At 46.5% G+C, this 6,833-nt stretch overlaps 1 pseudogene; it reads left to right on the forward strand.

The window, feature by feature from the left end:
• The first annotated feature begins 3,146 nt into the window (after positions 1-3,146).
• LOC137229705 (probable G-protein coupled receptor 45) lies at positions 3,147-4,446 on the forward strand (annotated as a pseudogene).
• The last annotated feature ends 2,387 nt before the right edge of the window (positions 4,447-6,833 follow it).

The following is a 6,833-nucleotide window of genomic DNA, read 5'->3' on the forward strand; positions in this document are numbered from 1 at the left end:
AGGACGAATGTCATAGAAATTTCAGCAGCAATTCATTTTGTGAAGTCTTGGAAGACAGAAAATATAATCACACTAACACTTGAGAAATAACACTTTTCTTTAAAAATGAAGAGGGTTATCTATCTGTTAATTTCAATTTATTCATATTGACACCAGATGGTCTTATAATAAACTATTCCTTTACTCTCTATATAGGTGAGGCAAGCCAGTCCTAAGTAGTAGTAGTAGTAATAATATTAATATTAGAAGAAGAAAAAGAAAATTCCTTGTCTAATCTTAAAATATTTTTTGTACATATGAAATAAGCACTATTGTCAAGGTAATTGATTTTTGACTATCTGAAATACAGAAACAATAAAATCAGTGTATTGGGTTGAAATTCAAATGTAATCTGTCATTGTTATTATCAAATATGCAAAGCTTTACCAGAAATCAAAGTAAAAGCCCCTAAATATATGTTTAGTATTCAGAAATCAGTCTTCAGATCATAGTACTTAAACTGATCAAAATAACCAGAACTTGATAGTATAGGAATAATTAATTTGATAATTATAATCACTTATTTGGATTAATGATGTTGTGATTTCATCAGTTTTAAGCAAGGAGAGATTTTGAAGGTTGAAAGAAATAATTAATAGATTTTGATCAATTCAGTCATGCTATCAACTGTCAGCAGGATGTACAAAATACAGATTTTTGCTATCGTTGTCAATATAGTTGCTTTCCACATGATTTATTTAATAGTAATGCCACATTTAAAAATTTCAAAATCTGTAAGATCATGTGTTATGTTATAGTATTTGTCAACTTTCTTTCTAGATAAATAAAAGTTTTGGTTTTAGTGTATATAATTCCTAACTCTTCACAAGTCAATGTTTTACTTCTCTTGAGACTTAAGATTTTTTGCCCAAGAACTAAGGACTGTTACATCCTTGAAAATACCATATAATGTGTACTTAAGACTAAATGGCTTCTCTTTCACATTCTCCTATCCATTATCTGAAGGAAAATGGAACAAAGTTGAGCCAGTTTTCCTTTCCTTTTGAATGCCTAGGTTGAATTCTCTGAAAACTTGTATGCATTTAAAGGGAGGTTAGACTCAAGCCCCTGTAATACCAAGGTGGGTTTAAAGTAACAGTTGTCAGTATTTAAACGTTTCCTTCCAGGAACGGAAAGCAAGAACCCAACTCCACACCCCTCAGAGAAATTGATTTATTATCAGCATAAATTCTTGGCTTTGCCAGTATTGAATTTCAGATTATTAAATAAGCAACATCACAGTTAGATGGTTTGTACAGAAAATGTATAGGGCAATAGAAAAAGTGAGCCATTTGGTATGGCCCCTGCTAGTTTACAAAATGTGTGATCTATATGAAATAAATAGGAATGGAAAAATAAATGTAGTATGCATATGGAGTTAAATTATGTTTGTGTGTGTGTGTGAGGGTAATATACCAATTATTAAGTATCTTTTACCAAATACCTACTTTTCTAAAGTTGAACATATCTATGCATTTGATTTTTCTCAATTTTTATAGAAAAAAATGATATTGTATTATTTTTTCAAGCAACTGAAAATCCAAGCGAAAGAAAATGTTCCCTTCTTACAATGGATGCACACCAAAATTACAAGTATTTACAAAGCAACTATCCATGAAAACAAGCTGAGACTAGCAGAAAAGATTTTCCGCAGCCAAAGATATAAAAGAGGAACCACAACTAGAAGTGTGGGAGAAGACGACCCACACCCCTGGATAGGCAATGCTCAAATGAGAGGAATCACAATTGCAGAGGTTCTTCACAAGGAATGGTGAGTCTCAACCCCACATCAGGCTCCCCAGTCCAGGGTTCCTGCACAGGGAAGAAGAGTCCCTAGAACATTTGGCTTTAAAAGACAGTGGGGCTTGCATGTGGGAGAGACAGAGGACTATATGACACAGACACTCTGCTTTTAAAAGGCATGCACAAAATCTCACATGCTCTGAATCCCAGCACAGAGGAAATAATTTGAAAGGAGTCTGGGTCAGACCCATTAGTTGACCTTGGAGAACGACTTGGAGAGGCAAGAAGCTACTAGGACTCCCACTGGAGACATAAACACTAGTGGCAGACATTTTTGGAAGCTTGTTCTACCATGAGGACACTGGTGCTGACAAAGCAACTTTTTTTTCTTTTTTTTTTGTCTGTGTTTGATCTTCCTTGCTGTGCGCAGGCTTCTCTCTAGTTGAAGCGAACAGGGGTTACTCTTCATTGTGGTGTGCAGGCTTTTCATTGTGGTGGCTTCTCTTGTTGCGGAGCATGGGGTCTAGGCGTGTGGGCTTCAGTAGCTGTGGCACGTGGGCTCAGTAGTTGTGGCACACGGGCTTCGTTGCTCTGCAGCATGTAGGATCTTCCTGGACCAAGGCTCAAACCCACATCCCCTGTATTGGCAGGCGGATTCTTAACCACTGCGCCACCAGGGAAGCCCCAACAGCATCCTTTAAAAGAGTTTATCTGGGGGGATAGTGTCTTCCTTTTCATCAGTGTTTCCAAAACTAACATTCTAGCAGCACTACAGTTGTCCAAAGTGTTACCATTAAGGGAAATTGGGGGAAGGGTACATGGGATCTTGCTGGATTATTTTTTAAAACTGCATGTGACTCCACACTTAAACAAATAGCAGCGGCATCAACTACCATTTATTCATTCAACAGAATTTCTTTTGAACATCTTCTCTGCTGGGGACACAGCAAACCACACAGACAAAACCCTGCCCTCATGGAGCTGGCTCTCTACTGGGGGTTGCCTCAGCCAAAGCTTCACTGGATCAGGATGTTTGTAATTCAAGTTATAAAATACATGCTGATTATGGAAATGTTGATTACAAATTCTGGTCCCCCACAATGTAGGTCTGATCAGGTTTCCTGGGTTACATGACAAGGCTCGTCGTATTTGTGAAGACCAAGCCTTTTCCCCACGTGGTAAATAAGTGAGTCAGCTCCACTCTGATGTTTAAAATACCTGTAAAAGGTAAAAACTGCTCTATTCAACCCATGCTTGGAAGGTCTAACCCCCTTCTCTTTCATGCTTCTTTGCAACAGGCCAGTGAGAGCGTCCAAGTAGAAAGCTGCGGACACAGTCATTGTCACGGAGATGATGAGGCTGTGATGAATCGCAAATCCCAGCCAGTTGCTCCCAAAGAGGCAGGCTCCTCCCAGCCCTTGCAGCGCCCTCTAGATCCAAGAAAACCGGGAGGAAAATGCAGCCAGCAGAAAGAATGCAGCAGCCCCTGAAGCGCTGAGGCCCCTTCCTCTCCTTTCTGCCCCAGCTCCAGGACTTCCTCCATGATGGCCTCTAACCGCTCGTCCATTGAGACCTACGAATACCTGCTGCCCAAAGGGAGCCACGCGGCAGACTCTCGGGCACCCCCTTCACCTGCGCCCCTCAGGATGTCCCTGGCAGTCCTCATGATGCTGATGATCGTGGTGGGGTTCCTCAGCAACACCGTGGTCTGCATCATCGTGTACCAGAGGCCGGCCATGCACTCCACCATCACCCTGCTGCTGGCCACGCTGGCCTTCTTGTACATCATACTGTCCTTGTGTTTCATGCCCTTCACCGTCGTAACCCTCATCACTGTTTCCTGGCACTTCGGGGACTCCTTCTGCAGTCTCTCGGCTGCGCTCTACTGGTCCTTCGTCCTGGAGGGCGTGGCCATCCTACTCATCATCAGTGTGGACCACTTCCTCATCATCGTCCAGCGTCAGGAAAGGCTGAACCCCCGCAGGGCCAAGGTGATCACCGCCGTGTCCTGGGCTCTGTACTTCTGTGTCTCAACCCTGTTGCTGGGCGACTGGCCGCAGGTGGAGGTGCCAGCGCGGGCACCACAATGCATGCTGGGTTACACCGAGTTGCTGGCCGGCCGCGCCTAAGTGCTGACGCTGGTGGGGGCCGCCTTCTTCGCGACCTTCGCCGTGATGCTCAGCTCCTACCTGGGCATACTGCACACAGTGTGCAAGGACGCCGTGCACGTGCACAACAAGTCCTACAGCCTGGACCTGCAGCTGCCAACCTGCACCGGCCTGCGGGGGCTCCAACGGCAGCAGCAGGTCAGCCTGGACCTGAGCTTCAAAACCAAGGCCTTCACCACCATCCTGATCCTCTTCGTGGGCTTCTCGCTGTGCTGGCTGCCACACTCTGTCTACAGCCTGCTGTCCCGTGTTCAACTGGAGGTTCTACTGCGGACACACATTCTACACCACCAGCCTCTGCGTCCTAGAGCTCAGCTACCTCAAGTCTGTCTTCAACCCCATCATCTACTGCTGGTGAATCAAGAAGTTCTGTGAGGCCTGTCTGGAGCTGCTGCCTCAGACCTTCCAGATCCTCCCCAAAGTGCCTGAGCGGATCCGGAGGAGAAGCCAGCTGAGCACCATCTACGCATGCACCAAAAACCAGTACCCTGTGTAGGGGAGGGGCAGTTAGCCCCACCCCCACCCCCCATCCCCTGCTGCCCCCACTCAGCTTCCTGGGACTTCCGTGCAGTCAGCACTTGGTGGGGCCTCTTAAGTACAAAGGGACTTATTTTTTACCAGGTGAGCTGCTTCTCCCAAGTTTGCACCATGAATTATTTTTGTTTCTCGCTGAGGGTCTGATGGAAACTGGATGGTCAAGTAAAAAGGGGAAAGGGGTGGGTGATGAAGGAGTTGGGTCAAACCTTAGGGAGGCAAGGGGATCAGGGAGGGAGGTTGGCTGTGGGGCAGGAGGAAGGCTCTGTCTAAAGAGTTCCCTCAAGACCTGCCTCGGAGGCACCCATTGTGCCATGTTCTGATGTGAGAGATCCAAGTAGGTTCATCGCTGGGTCATCAATCACTACTGGGCACCAGCATTCTTCAGAGGCGTTTGTGTCTGTGGCATATGTTGTGGAAACTTGCAAGGTTCTTTACATTGGTCAGATGTGCATTTCAGATGATGCCAAATCACGCTTTCTATAAACCAAAGTCACACGGGAAATAGAGAAGCCCCTGGGCTTTTCAGCTCCCCATGTGACACATGGGAGGCCTTGGTGGATCGAAGCCCAGAGAATGTTCGAGGGCAGCTCAGCTGAAACGATAAGACCACCCCAGTTCACATCCTCAACCCTCCTCCCTGGACCAGCCCACCCGGCCCCTCACCCTGAAGCTTGTCACCTCCCTGCCTGCCGTGACAGCTCCCACCCCTTCTCTCTTTCTCACCTCTGGTCCCCAGCGCCCCCCTTCTCATTTGATCTGTCCCTATGAGCAGGAACCACACTTCTTTTCCTGTGATTCATCTTTTCAGCAAGTACTTGTAGTGACTTGCTTTCAGTCTCAGAAGGGGTCTGGGGCTTTGTTTACATGTTTCTTTCCACACCCTGCGGCTGCCACATCATCCTGTCACAGGACCTGTGGCGGGGGCACAACAAGCCCCTACCCCTGCCACCCATTGCTTGGCTGCCCCTATTGACCTCTGTGTTCCTCTACCTCACTCAGGGCTGCAGGAGTCTGACCACTGCCATCTGGGTCCTCTCCAGGGACCTTGGTCCCCCAGCCCAAGCAGGATTGGGATCCCAGGAGGGCAGCTGCCTAGAGGGGAGGGGACCCTTCAGCTTGTTCTGTACATGTGGCCTCTAACCCAGGGCCCCCTTTACCACCGGGAGCTTCTGATGCTGCAGGTGACTTTCCTGAGTCCAAGGCATGCGGTTGAGTCGATGGAGCTCTCTTTACAGTCTCAGATTCTCATGAAAGTCCAGCAGTGAGGTGGGGTCCCTGCCCACTGGGTTGTTCAGGACTCAGGCTCCACCCAGGGCAACATCCTCATCTTTGTGGTCAGTCCAGGTTACAGCCAGGTCTGTGTCCTGGCTCCTCAGGAGACAAAAGTGTGGAGGAGGGTGGGATAAAGCATATCTACACTCCCCTGGTCTTTCCTGGTCTTCCCTGGTCCAGAGCCCAGTCACATGATCACACCAGCTGCAAAGGAGGCTGGGAGATCAAAAGGCAGTTTTGGAGTCCTCCCTCTAGCTTATTAGTGCCAGAAACTTACCAGCCCACCAGAGGGCTGGAACTAGCCCCACAACCCCCTGGGCCATGAAGTCAACTGTCTCAGGACTTGACTCCAACCTCAGGTGGGCTAGCAGCAACCCCAGGACACCCCAAGCTATGCAAACAGCCATGCTGGGACTTGGCCCCATGCACAAACTGGCTGGCAGCCACCACATGAATCAGGGCCTGGCAGCCAACTGGGCCAATGGCCAGTTCCACCTACCAGAGCACCCACAGTAGTCAGTCCTCCCACAAGAGAAGGGCCCATGCAGTTCACATAAGGGGCACACCTGGATCATAGCTCTGGTGACCAGAGGGCAGTGTGCTGCTAGGCCACATAAGGAATCTCCCACATAAAACCACTTCTCCAAGATCAAGAAACTTAACTGAATTACCTAATACATAGAAATAAACACAGAGAATTAAGCAAAATGAGGATACAAAGGAATATTTTCCAAAAGGAGGAATAGGACAAAACCTCAGAAGAACTAAAAGAAGTGTAGATAAGCAATTTAAAAGAGTTCAAGGTAATGATCATAAAGATGCTTGCCAAACCCAAGAGAAGAAAGGATGAACAGAGTGAAAATTTCAACAAAGAGTTAGAAAATTTAAAGAAGAACCAAACAGATCTGATGAATAGAAAAACTGAAATAAAAAATACACTAGAAGGAATCAGCAGTAGATTAGATGATTCAGAAGAAACAGATCAGCAAACTTGAAGCATAGTATAAATCATCCAAGCTGAATAGAAAAAAAGAAAAAATAATTTTTAAGAGTAAGGATATTTTAAGGGGCCTC

This window comes from Pseudorca crassidens, chromosome 9, assembly GCF_039906515.1.
Source record: "Pseudorca crassidens isolate mPseCra1 chromosome 9, mPseCra1.hap1, whole genome shotgun sequence".
Classification (NCBI taxonomy): Eukaryota; Metazoa; Chordata; class Mammalia; order Artiodactyla; family Delphinidae; genus Pseudorca; species Pseudorca crassidens.